Below are 12,936 nucleotides of genomic sequence, written 5' to 3'. Positions count from 1 at the left end.
TAATTTGTAGTTTTCTCGGTGGACTGCAGGTAGGATTCCCGCTTCCAAGTTAAGATCTGGACCGCAAAGATTAGAATCCAAAGAATTTTGAGGAGGATTTGAACAGGGCCATAGAGGTTACTCTTCAAGGGTGGGGGGGGAGGGAATGGAATCCTAGCACCCATTCTGGGCTGGCCCCTGTGAACTTCAGTGATAGAGTTCCAGGGTGGGCTCGAACCCAGTGCCAAAATTTCTAGACTTTTTTTTTAAAGCATCGCACCTTGACCTATGCAATTGATTGAGCACACTAGTCTACTCTCAATCATCAGCAAAGTGATGGAAGGTGTTGTCGACAGTGCTATCAAGCGGCATTTACTCACCAATAACCTGCTCACCAATGCTCAGTTTGGGTTCCGCCAGGACCACTCGGCTCCAGACCTCATTACAGCCTTGGTCCAAACATGGACAAAAGAGCTGAATTCCAGAGGTGAGGTGAGAGTGACTGTCCTTGACATCAAGGCAGTATTTGACAGAGTGTGGCACCAAGGAGCCCGAGTAAAATTGAAGTCAATGGGAATCAGGGAGAAAACTCTCCAGTGGCTGGAGTCATACTTAGCACAAAGGAAGATGGTAGTGGTTGTTGGAGGCCAATCATCTCAGCCCCAGGACTTTGCTGCAGGAGTTCCTCAGGGCAGTGTCCTAGGCCCAACCATCTTCAACTGCATCATCAATGACCTTCCCTCCATCATAAGGTCAGAAATGGGGATGTTCGCTGATGATTGCACAGTGTTCAGTTCCATTCGCAACCCCTCAGATAATGAAGCAGTCCGTGCCCGCATGCAGCAAGACCTGGACAACATCCAGGCTTGGGCTCATAAGTGGCAAGTAACATTCGTGACAGACAAGTGCCAGGTAATGACCATCTCCAACAAGAGAGAGTCTAACGACCTCCCCTTGATATTCAATGGCATACCATCGCCGAATCCCCCACCATCAACATCCTGGGGGTCACCATTGACCAGAAACTTAACTGGACCAGCCACATAAATACTGTGGCTACAAGAGCAGGTCAGAGGCTGGGTATTCTGCGGCAAGTGACTCACCTCCTGACTCTCCAAAGCCTTTCCACCATCTACAAGGCACAAGTCAGGAGTGTGATGGAATACTCTCCACTTGCCTGGATGAGTGCAGCCCCAGCAACACTCAAGAAGCTCGACACCATCCAGGACAAAGCAGCCCGCTTGATTGATACCCCATCCACCACCCTAAACATTCCCTCCCTTCACCACCGGCGCATGTGGCTGCAGTGTGTACCATCCACAGGATGCATTGCAGCAACTCGCCATGGCTTCTATGACAGTACCTCCCAGACCCACGACCTCTACCGCCTAGAAGGACAAGAGCAGCAGGCACATGGGAACACCACTTGCACGTTCCCCTCCAAGTCACACACCATCCTGACTTGGAAATATATCGCCGTTCCTTCACCATCGCTGGGTCAAAATCCCGGAACTCCCTATTAACAGCACTGTGGGAGAACCTTCCCCACACAGACTGCAGTGGTTCAAGAAGGCAGCTCATCACCACCTTCTCAAGGGCAATTAGGGATGGGCAATAAATGCCGGCCTCGCCAGCGACGCCCACATCCCATGAACGAATAAAAAAAGGCAAGATCACCCCTTAAATTTTAAATCCCGTCTCTACCCCATTGCAAACTGGACACCAGGAATGCACTGGCAATCCTATTACCCAAATTTGTTGTGGCACAAGTGACAGGTTATATTTCATGTGACATATTCCCGTCACTTGAATATCTTTTCAATACGACCACCCATATTAAGATAGAAGTTGTCTACATCCTCCATCACTTCTGGCGGAAAATTCTAGAAATGACAGGAGCCGACAGGTTGCTGGGGTAACAGCTCCCCACCTGATTTCCCACCCTGTCCCTCTATAGTTACATTAAACGGCCAGAAAATCCTGGCTGGGGAGTTTAGAATCTATATATAACATATTAGGCAACTTTTTTTATTACAAATCCCTACGTTGAAAATGAAAACTGCCTATGTAAACTGTTTTATGGTGTAATGACACCCTCCTGCCTGTGATGTTGTAGCGTCACAGTTTTACATTTCCCAGCTACTGTGCCTGCACTGCAGTGAAACCCCTATGCTCCAACCAACTCTACTTCTTTGTTTCCCAAATTGCTGTAAGTTTTGTCAAAGAATTAAATAAAAGTAAGGGCAGATTATATGACTTTAAAATGGGAACTGTCTTACCTTTGCACGTCCCAGTCCAATTATCCCCTGCCCTCCAACCCCCTTTAAACTGAAGACTGCATTTGGTCTTCACTCCCCATGTGCAATACCACTGAAGATCGACTAGTAGTTATTACATATCAACATAAAAAAATTACTATAAAACCTAGTTTATCAAAATACATTACTCGTTAAGAAAATGCACTTTTTTAATAATCCAAGCAGTTTGGATCAAGTGCTTGTCTGAAGGCAGATCAACACACCAATTCCTCACACAGTTCTAAATCTTAGATGAGAATGTAGGGACCACAAAGCAGAAGCGAGGCAATTTCTTACAGAAAGCTCAAAGACAATCCCTGGGCAGGTCAACCTGCAACGTATTGAGTCCTGGCACATTGTGCTATGGAGTAGAAGGATGAGGATTTGTATCTATGATCCCCCACAGACTGAATCACAATCTCGGCCATTCCCCCATGAGGAGCTCTGAGAAGAAAGAGGGCTCCTCCCCATAGGGATAAATGAAAACTGGAGGGAGTTTTACCTCAGTCTGCTTTCACATTCCTCCTCACAGCCAATTTCAACCCAGTATTGGTCAGGGCCTGGAAGCACATTTCCTTCCAACTAAAAATGATGCATGGCACAGGGAGATCCAAAAAAAAGAAATCAATGTTGTCTTTCTCCATTCGAGGAACTGTTTCAGCGAATTCCTTAGAACTGGTCAGATTTGAGGTGACAAGGCAGAGCCAAGATAAGTATGCTAACATGTTCCTGCAGTACAGACCACATTTAGTACACACTTTTGACATAACAACATTGAGTAGGAGCAAGGCCAAGTCCAACCACCAATGGAGAACTTGGACCATCTGACAATCCAGGTTCTCACCCACCTGCTGCTCAATTCCACAATTTCCTGCTTTTACCTTCGATTTCAAGAATTCACGTTTTTTTTATCCTCAACAAATGTTTTAATTTTAATTTGAGTTATCCAGCATGACCTGCCACCTAACTATTTATGGATTCTCACATCCTGAAAGTATCCAAAGACCAGAAGAACATTGTATGTGTTTTCATACATGACGGGCCTGAAGACCCCTATAAAGACCTGCAGATATTCCTAATTTCTATTCTTAGATTATCTGGTCTGCATATCACATTTGTTAAACAGTATGTGGACAGATTAGGTAAAATCTATGTCAGAATTAGATTAATGGAGTTACTATTGAGGTTCATTTTACAGTAAGGAGCAGCCAGGTGTTGCAGGATGTGGTGGTGGTGGTGAGATTAGTCATTGTTAGAAACAGTTGAGGCAAGTACTGTACATTCATTGTTCCTCAGTAATGTGAAGTTTGTTCCAGACCAGGCAAACACGAGCAGCTGAATAATGGGGTCAGAGAACTGGAGAGTAAACAACACATATGTTGTGTGACAATAACCATATTGTGAAAGATGCAGGATTGCCACGTGTCCAGCTTAACAAATGTTTTTAGTACAGCAATCTGTACTGAGGTAACTGGATATCATTTCACTACACTCGCCTCTCAGACAGAAGCCAAGAACCCAACACTGTTACTTGAATTATCTACAGCAATTTTTTTTTGGAATCCATACAATTTGTCTCAAAAATACAGAACCCATTTACACTATGTGAGAAGTTTCCAGGGATCACCAAAGTCCTGTTAAACTGATGAGCCGACATCTGTAATCTGCTCCCAAAATCTGCAATCAACTCCCAAAATCTGTAATCTGCTCCCAATATCTGTAATCAGCTCCCAAAATCTGTAATCTGCTCCCAAATCTGTAATCAGCTCCCAAAACCTGTAATCTGCTCCCAAAATCTGCAATCTACTCCCAGATTCTGCAATCTACTCCAAAAATCTGTAATCAGCTCCCAATATCTGTAATCTGCTCCCAAAATCTGTAGTCTGCTCCCAAAATCTGTAATCTACTCCCAAAATCTGTAATTAACTCCCAAGATCTGTAATTAACTCCAATGCAACAATCTGAATATTTCAAAAGGCAAATGGTTTCGATTTCTCCAGAGAGACTGACATAGAACAAGACTTCTCTCCTCCTCCCTTTCCCCCCAACTATTTAACCTTGACCCACTTCCACATCGTAGCTTCACAAACTCCATTTCTAGGTTTCGCCTGGAAGCTGTTAATTTAACCAATAGCGTCTCCCTTCAAAAATATTTACTAACCGTAATGGAAAACAATAGTGCTACAACTGACAGCCTGGTCTGGCGGCAATAAAGGAAATCAATACCAACTCATCACTGGAGTACTACTTTCCAATGGCTTGGCAGCCTCTCAAATTGTTCCTACTGGTAAGTACAGTGCACAAACCAATGAGTGCACGTGTTACTTATCACATCCGCACTAGCGCACACAGTTTTGTAACCTTTAATAGTAAATACCAAATTCAACCATTTCAGGTTTGTTGACCACCCAACTTCCCTTCCTGGTCCCCATGTTAACTGATATTGTTAACGGTTCCCACTACTCAGGTGCTGCCCCCCTCCCTTTTAAATCTTCCGTCATCACCCCCCTCCTCGAAACACCCACCCTTGACCCCTTTGTCCTTGTAAACTACCACCTCATCTCCAACCTCCCTTTCCTCTTCAAAGTCCTTAAATGTGTTGTCGCCTCCCAAATCCGTGCCCATCTTCCCCGCAACTCCATGTTTGAATCCCTCCAATCAGGTTTCCGCCCCTGCCACAGTACTGAAATGGCCCTCATCAAAGTCACAAATTACATCCTATGTGACTGTGACTGTGGTAAACTATCCCTCCTCATCCTTCTCACCCTGCCTGCAGCCTTTGACGTGGTTGACCACACCATCCTCCTCCAATGTCTCATCTCTGTTATCCAATTGGATGGGACTGCACTCCATTCTTATCTATCCACTCGTAGCCAGAGAATCGCCTGCAATGGCTTCTCGTCCCACTCCCGCACTGTTACCTCTGGAGTCCCCCAAGCATCTACTCTTGGCCGCCCTCCTATTTCTCATCTACATGCTGCCCCTCGGTAACATCATCCAAAAATACGTCACGTTCCACATGTACGCCGATGTCACCCAGCTCCACCTCACCACCACCTCCCCCGTCCCCTCCACTGTCTCTGATTCATCACAATACTTGTCCGACATTCAGTACTGGATGAGCAAAAATTTCCTTCAACTAAATATAGGGAATACCGACGCCATTGTCTTTGGTCCCCGCCGCGAATTCTGTTCTCTAGCCACAGACTCCATCCTTCTCCATGGACACTGTCTGAGGCTGAACCAGACCATTCGCAACCTTGGTGTCCTACTTGACCAGGAGGTACGCTTCCGATTACATATCTGCTCCATAACCAACACCGCCTATTTCCACCTCCCTACCATTGCGGTCTCCGCCCCTGCCTCAGCTCAGCTGCTGCTAAACTCTCATCCATGCCTTTGTTACCTCTAGACTTGACTATTCCAATGCTCTCCTGGCCGGCCTCCCATCTTCCACCTTCCATAAACTTGAGCTCATCCAAAACTCTGCTGCCTGTATCCTAACTCTCACCAAGTCCTGTTCATCCATCACCCCTACGCTTGCTGACCTACATTGGTTCCCAGCCCGGGAACGCCTCGATTTTAAAATTCTCATCCTTGTTTTCAAATCCCTCCATAGCCTCGCCCCTCCTTATCTGTGTAACCTCCTCCAGCCCTACAACCCTCCGAGATCTCTGCATTTCTCCAATTCTGGCCTCTTGCACATCCACAATTTTAATCACTTCACCACTGGCGCCGTGCCTTCAGCTGCCTAGACCCTAAGCTCTGGAATTCCCTCTCTAATCCTCTCCGCCTCTCTCTCTTCCCTTAAGACACTCCTTAAAACCTACCTCTTTGACCAAGCTTTTGGTCACTTGTCCTAATATCTCCTTAGGCGGCTCGGTATCAAATTTTGTTTGATAATCACTCCTGTGAAGTGCCTTGGGATGTTTTACTACGTTAAAGGCATTATTTAAATGCAAGTTATTGTTGTTGTTTATAGATTCATATAAACAATAAAATACAACGAAATTCTAACTGGCAACTAGAGAGGTAAAAGCAAATTTTATGCAACACATCTAGGCTAATACTCCAGTGCAGTATTGAGGGAGCTCCGCTGCACTGTCGGAGGTGCCGTCTTCGGATGAAACGTTAATCCGAGGTCCCGTCTGCCCTCTCAGGTGGACATAAGAGATCCAACAGCACTGTTTGAGGAGGAGCAGGGGAGCTCCCCCCAATGTCCTGGCCAATATTTATCCCTCAACCAACACCTAAAAAACAGATTATCTGGTCATCTATTTAAAAAGTCTGAACTATTTTAATAGCGCGATGGGGTAATGTATCAAATCCGTGCTGCCAGAATGGAACCTTGCCCAGTGGCAGCGCCAATCAGAGAATTTGGACGCACATTGCCCGTGGTTTTCCGAGCGGTCACTTGGAAACTCGCGGGCAGCGCGCGCCCGATGTCACCAAGGCTCCCCAGCCGGGAGTGTGAAGTTTGGAAAATGACTCCTCACATATAACCCGCACAACGATATTCTGTGACACCACAACACAGTTCAATGTGAACTGTCATCACCCTGCAGTGCTTTGCAAACTTTTTTTTTTGTTTGTCTATCAAACACTTTTCCGACAAAGACAGTGGCCCCTTTAAATCCTTTGGGGGAACAGATGTACAAGATTCCATGAACAATTGTGCCGTGGTTGCAGGATTCCTGTGGACACAATTGACCGTAACAATGAGGTTACAGCACTATGAAGGGAGAGGGAGTTGAAAGCAGGCTTGAAGGGAAACTTTGGCATTGCATTTTTCTTGTTCCCATGGCCTTCTGATCCCTTGCAATAATCCAGGCGCCAGAACTGAACAAATTCCCAGCTTCTTCCAAGGGATACAGGACTGTACATTTTTAATGTGTCACTGTTTTAAACACTGGGAAACAAAAAACTGAAAATGCGTTCTACAGTCACTAGGAGCTTTAAGTGGCACATACACCATCAAAATGGGGCAACGAAGGGCAGCTCAAACCACTGTCATAAATAGTCTGATTAATTGTCTTTTAGGTACTAATTATCATGCTGGTTTACAGCTTCTCGACTATGGAGAGGAACATTAAGTAAATAGTCTAGCTAGTGCATCTTTTAAGTTATAAGTAGCCAAACCTATCTAGTATATCAATTTGAACAAATGAAGTTTGAATCCATGCATTAACACACAAACCAAAAGAACAGTTCTTGGGTGGAGGAGGTGGAAGGAAAGCACGAGATTCAGGATAGTAAAGACCTGAACTTGGTGGAATTTTCTCTGCCTTCCTAAGTGCAAAAGGAGCTGACTGTCCATCTGGAACAGAACAACACAGCAATCAGGGCTCTTTATAGGACACACCAGGAATAAATGGAAATGGAAATGAAAATTCTGACAGAAACATTCCCACGCAGTGGAACAACTCAAGGTACATAACAGGATGCAAAAAAGGAAAAGCTACAGTGAATGGGGTGAGAAATAAGCTGTAAAATGATTACGGGACAGAACATGACAGAGAATGTCTGTTGAGATACAATTTCTTTCACATAGGATGCTGCAAGATTAAGAAACCAGTAGTCATACAGAGTTGTATTTTCACTCTTCAAAGTGGTTGAACACTGGTTTCATAAACTGTTTTTACAATTTATTTTCCGTGGATTGAGTTGTGGAGCTTAAACTCCAGCCCAGCTCCCTGAGAAACTAACACAATTCAATTTTGGGTCAGCATGACCCCTCAATTTTCCTTTCTTCATGCCAGATAGGGGGATTTTGAAGACCACGGTTACTCAGTCCAGAGGTCAGAGATAACATGTGGGATCTATTGCAGACTTTCAAGGGAGTTCATTACATTGGCAAATGGAAGGGTGTAATGTAGCTACATCATATTTCTATTCCAATGCGCAGTATCATGACGTGGGAGGGCATGGGATCATGCCTGAGATTTTCTCTCAAAGTAAGTTCTGCCACTGGGAGAGCGAGGAGGAGGTGGGTTTCAAGGTCAAGATGAACACGGAGAGGGCATGAGGGGAGATAGGAGCGAAACTAGAGAAAGATGTGAGTTCAGTGCTAGGACAGGGGGGATCTTTGGGAGAAATTTGGCTTGGTGGGCTAGGGGAAGGGAGGGATGCAGCAGAGGCAGCTGAATGGATGGTCTCAATCCTAGTGACAAAGAAGTCCATGAGCTCCTCGTACCAAGTGGAGGTAACGTGAGTCCCCGTGAAAGTTCGTAAAATGTGGAGGTTGAGTCAGCTCCAGTCGCTTCTGCATTCCTCTTAGTTGCCAACTTACGATTAGCATTGGCAGCGGTCATGGCAGTTATGTTTGACGTGACCCACAGAGACTTAGAGAGAGGGGAGAAAGTAAAACAAATACAAATCTAACAAATGTAAAATATTTACACACAAGTAAGGCAGACACAATATTCCATCAGTGAAGAAGATCGGCCAACTCCTGTACCAAAGTGATGATCATTTTTTTTTAACCTCAAATATTTGGGGGGGTGAATAGAATCATAGAATTACACAGCACAGAGGGAGGCCAGTCAGCCCATCGTGCCTGTGTGTGCTCTTTGAAAGAGCTATCCAATAAGTCCCATTCCCCTGCTCTTTCCCCCATAGCCCTGCAAATCTTTCCCCTTCAAGTATATATCCAATTCCCTTTTGAAAGTTACTATTGAATCTGTTTCCACCACCCTTTCAGGCCATGCATTCCCGATTATTCACAACTCACTGTGTAAAAAAAACGTCTCCTCATCTCATAATCATCCATACATAAGGTCATTCAAAATGATTATCCCATAAAAATAAGTGCCACTTGTAGTGGGACTGTGGTACACCCCACTCTGGTTCTGTTAAAGGGTTTACAACTGAAATGCTAACCTGTCTTTTCTGACTGACCTGTTGCGTATTTCCAGCATTTTCTATTTTTATTGCACATTTCCATCGTTTGCCGTTGTTTTTCTTCTTATTGACATTGGCACTCTTATTCCTTCCCTTCCTCCCCTACCTCCCCCGCCCAGGACAGCAGCACTCCGTGCAGGAGTCCCGCCGAGAACTTGCAAAAACTCCCAACATTTCACTTCCTGAGTTGCTGGGCCACAAACTCAGTTAAGAAATTTAAGCTAAAATTTGCCACCAAAGATTCAAAAAGAGAGCACAAGTTCGATGCAAGCGGAACTTCATTTCCATCAAAGTCGCACTGATACACAACAAGGAATAATAGGCTATTGAAAGCCTAAGGATATTTAGAAGTACGTGTTAATATACAAGCTGAATTTGGAAATGAAACATTCTAAATGAAAAATCCAATTCAGGCTTCACAGCGTACATGGGGGCTTTCACAAGTCGCCTTCCAACGCATCTCAAATATTTCCATACATTCGGCTCTCAATGGCCATTTTGTTCGGAAGTGTCACTGTGCTCTTTTGTAAAGTGGTGCAGATTGAAAACATTTTTTTGTCTCCCGGCCTGCGAAGAAGTGTTCCCATGGAAACGTGGTTAATAACGAGCCAGTGATTCGCCTGGAGCTGGCCGCACAGCGAAGCATTTGTTGGCGCAGCGTTTAATACATTCACAGGAGGAGGGCAGGCAACGACAAACAAAAAAAAAACCCCAACAAGGGTTATGATTATTCTTGTGGAAGTGAGTGCTGTTTATATACAGAGATATAGTCTGGCGTATCCTGAGCGAGAGAGAGAGAGAGAGAGAGTAAGGCAGACCGAAGGCAGGGCAAGGACTCAAAAAACTTTGCTTCCGTGACACAAACTTGCCACCAAAATTCTTAGGACGGCGAAGGATATTTGATGAAGTGGGTGATTCAGAGGCAAAGTGCAGTTTTTTTTTACAACAAACGCACAATCTTTTCTAGTCCTGATATTTCCTCCGTTAAGAAAGGGAAAGAGAAAAACATTCTGGCAGGAGCTACTTCAGAAGCGAGACCAGCTTCAGAATAACTTCTCCTGTCATTAGTAGCCAAGACGGCCTCCATTCTAGCAACACTCTGTTGCTTTTCTCGTTTGAATGGCTAATATTTCGGCCCTGGCAAAATAGATTAAAAATGACGGAGAAGCAGCTATGTTCACGCTATTATTCTTTACACTGCAAAGGAGGTTTAGTTTCGGTCTGAGGCTGGGAATGAGGTTGAAATTCTCCACAGCTTCCAATGTACTGTTCGGTTTCATTTGTCAAGGTTTAAAACAATATTTTCTCTCCCGACTCCCTCTGCTAATTTCCCCATCCTTAGTCAAGGGGGCTGAAGTCTTCCATCCAGAAAATATTGCCAGAAAATCCCTAAACCTCTCCGCCTCTCTATCTCCCTCTCCTCCCTTAAGACACTCCTTAAAACCTACCTCTTTGACCAAGCTTTTGGTCACTTGTCCTAATATCTGCTTATGTGGCTCAATGTCAAGCTCTGTCTGATTTACGCACCAGTGAAGTGCCTTGGGACGTTTTTACTGCATTAAATGCGCTATATAAATGCAAGTTGGAGTTGTTGTTGTATCCAGGGTCACGCTGGAACCATCCATAAGGAACTGCATAAAAGCTGCCCACAGTGACTTGTATGGGAAAGTGCCTGGGCTCCAATTCCCGCCAGCTCTCATGACATCATGAACTCAACATATGAAGAAACCAAGCCTTTCCATTCCATGACACGGTCTACTGGAATACTGACAGGCTGTGTCGGCACACTGCCTTTCCCCTCCTGCTCTATCCTTATAGAAACAAAAGGAAGGTGGAGCTCAGGAGGTCTTCCAGAGACATGCCCCAATCAACATTGCCTCCATATTCTCTATTCTTTTCCCTTGGCTGCCAATTTGCTTTTACGCAGAGAGTCATTTTCCCCAGAAATTCACCATTTGTCCCACATTGCAATCGATGGGGGAGAATTTGTCCCTAAAGTGATGCCCCCACCAAATGCAGGAATTGAAAATTATTATATTTTTAATTAAACGCTGTAGGCGGAAATATATGTCAATCTCCTCCAAGCTCATTGATTTGAGTGTGTGAGCTGCCTCAGGGAGTCAGGTCAGTCCGCGGCCCGCGCTGGGTATCGGGTCAGTCCGCGGCCCCCGCCGGGAATCGGGTCAGTCCGCGGCCCCCGCCGGGAATCGGGTCAGTCCGCGGCCCCCGCCGGGAATCGGGTCAGTCCGCGGCCCCCGCCGGGAATCGGGTCAGTCCGCGGCCCCCGCCGGGAATCGGGTCAGTCCGCGGCCCCCGCCGGGAATCGGGTCAGTCCGCGGCCCCCGCCGGGAATCGGGTCAGTCCGCGGCCCCCGCCGGGAATCGGGTCAGTCCGCGGCCCCCGCCGGGAATCGGGTCAGTCCGCGGCCCCCGCCGGGAATCGGGTCAGTCCGCGGCCCCCGCCGGGAATCGGGTCAGTCCGCGGCCCCCGCCGGGAATCGGGTCAGTCCGCGGCCTCCGCCGGGAATCGGGTCAGTCCGCGGCCCCCGCCGGGAATCGGGTCAGTCCGCGGCCCCCGCCGGGAATCGGGTCTGACTGGGCTGCCGCCAGGAAGTGTGTCTGTTTGGGGCTTCTAGTGGGAATCGGGTCGGGTCAGGGCTCTTGGAGAAAGAGGTTGGGCCTGTGAGCAAGGGGTTGGGTCAAGGTGGTCAACTTAAATCAGGTCTCTGATCATTGGTCAAAATGGAAGAAAACTCCACCACTGTTTTCTACCAGTCTTGCTAATCTGTACAGTCACATTCGCCTTTTCGTTAAGCTTTGCCCACAGAGGGAGACATTGCATTTGATTGCTTCTAACTATTTTAAAGCGGAATATTTAACAGCAAGATAAATTACGTAAAGTCTAAGCTCTTAGATATGTAGTGTCTCACACAAACATCGGGACTGCTTCAGCCTGAACAAAGACGGTGCAGAGAGATATTACAGCCAGAGAGCAGTGTGTTCTTGGCACTCAGCAGTTGATCCAGCCTTGGCTTTAGAGGAGCACTGTTAAGAACTGAATCGCCACATAATCCAAAATGTTACAAAAGGGAAATATCTATACACTCACTGTTCTCTCTCAGTCATCCTTGTGATATCGCCACACAAAGAATTCCACACAAATTACTGGTCCCAGCAGTTTTGAAGTATATAACATATGAACAAGGCACAAACAGAAGATACCAGTAAGATTGCAGCATCTTCCTTTATAACATTTAGGATTACGGACAAGTTGTAATAGTGGTGTCTGTATTACCACCTTTCCAATATCCATGGCAACCCTTTCTTCCCACTTCATCCGTACAGATAGTGTCACATGTGGTGAGTGGGTCTGAAGCAGAAATACAAGTTTAAAATGTTATTCTGTGCATGCTTGTTAACATGGCCACAGGGATTTTTTGGTTGCAATCTCTTATCAAGAACCTAGTGTGACTGGTTCTTCACCAGATCACAGTTATTTTTTACTCACATGTATAGAACATTTTGTGTGTAACTATTTCCAGTGACTTTGAGAACAGCACCAAATCAGTGTCACATCATTACAGTTTCACCAAAAGTGGCTGTGTGAAATTTTCATACTACGTCCCCTTAAACAACCAGCAATACAATGATAGATTTTGTCCTTCCAAATTGGGTTACCCAGTGGCTGGAGCAGGTGCTTTGAGCTGTATCATCAGGTGAACTGCTGGTTATTACTGGTCTGTCACAGTTGGTGCGAGCAA

The 12,936-nt window shown here is 45.8% G+C and overlaps 1 protein-coding gene across 3 annotated transcripts in view; it reads right to left on the bottom strand.

Moving 5' to 3' along the window:
• Positions 1-12,936, bottom strand: part of gpm6bb (glycoprotein M6Bb) — a 157,864-nt gene that overhangs the window by 27,136 nt on the left and 117,792 nt on the right. The gene's annotated exons all lie outside the window — the stretch shown is intronic.

The sequence above is a fragment of the Heptranchias perlo genome, chromosome 11, assembly GCF_035084215.1.
Source record: "Heptranchias perlo isolate sHepPer1 chromosome 11, sHepPer1.hap1, whole genome shotgun sequence".
NCBI lineage: Eukaryota > Metazoa > Chordata > Chondrichthyes > Hexanchiformes > Hexanchidae > Heptranchias > Heptranchias perlo.
The sequence above is the reverse complement of the archived record's forward strand: the minus strand, read 5'-3'. Positions and strand labels throughout refer to the sequence as shown.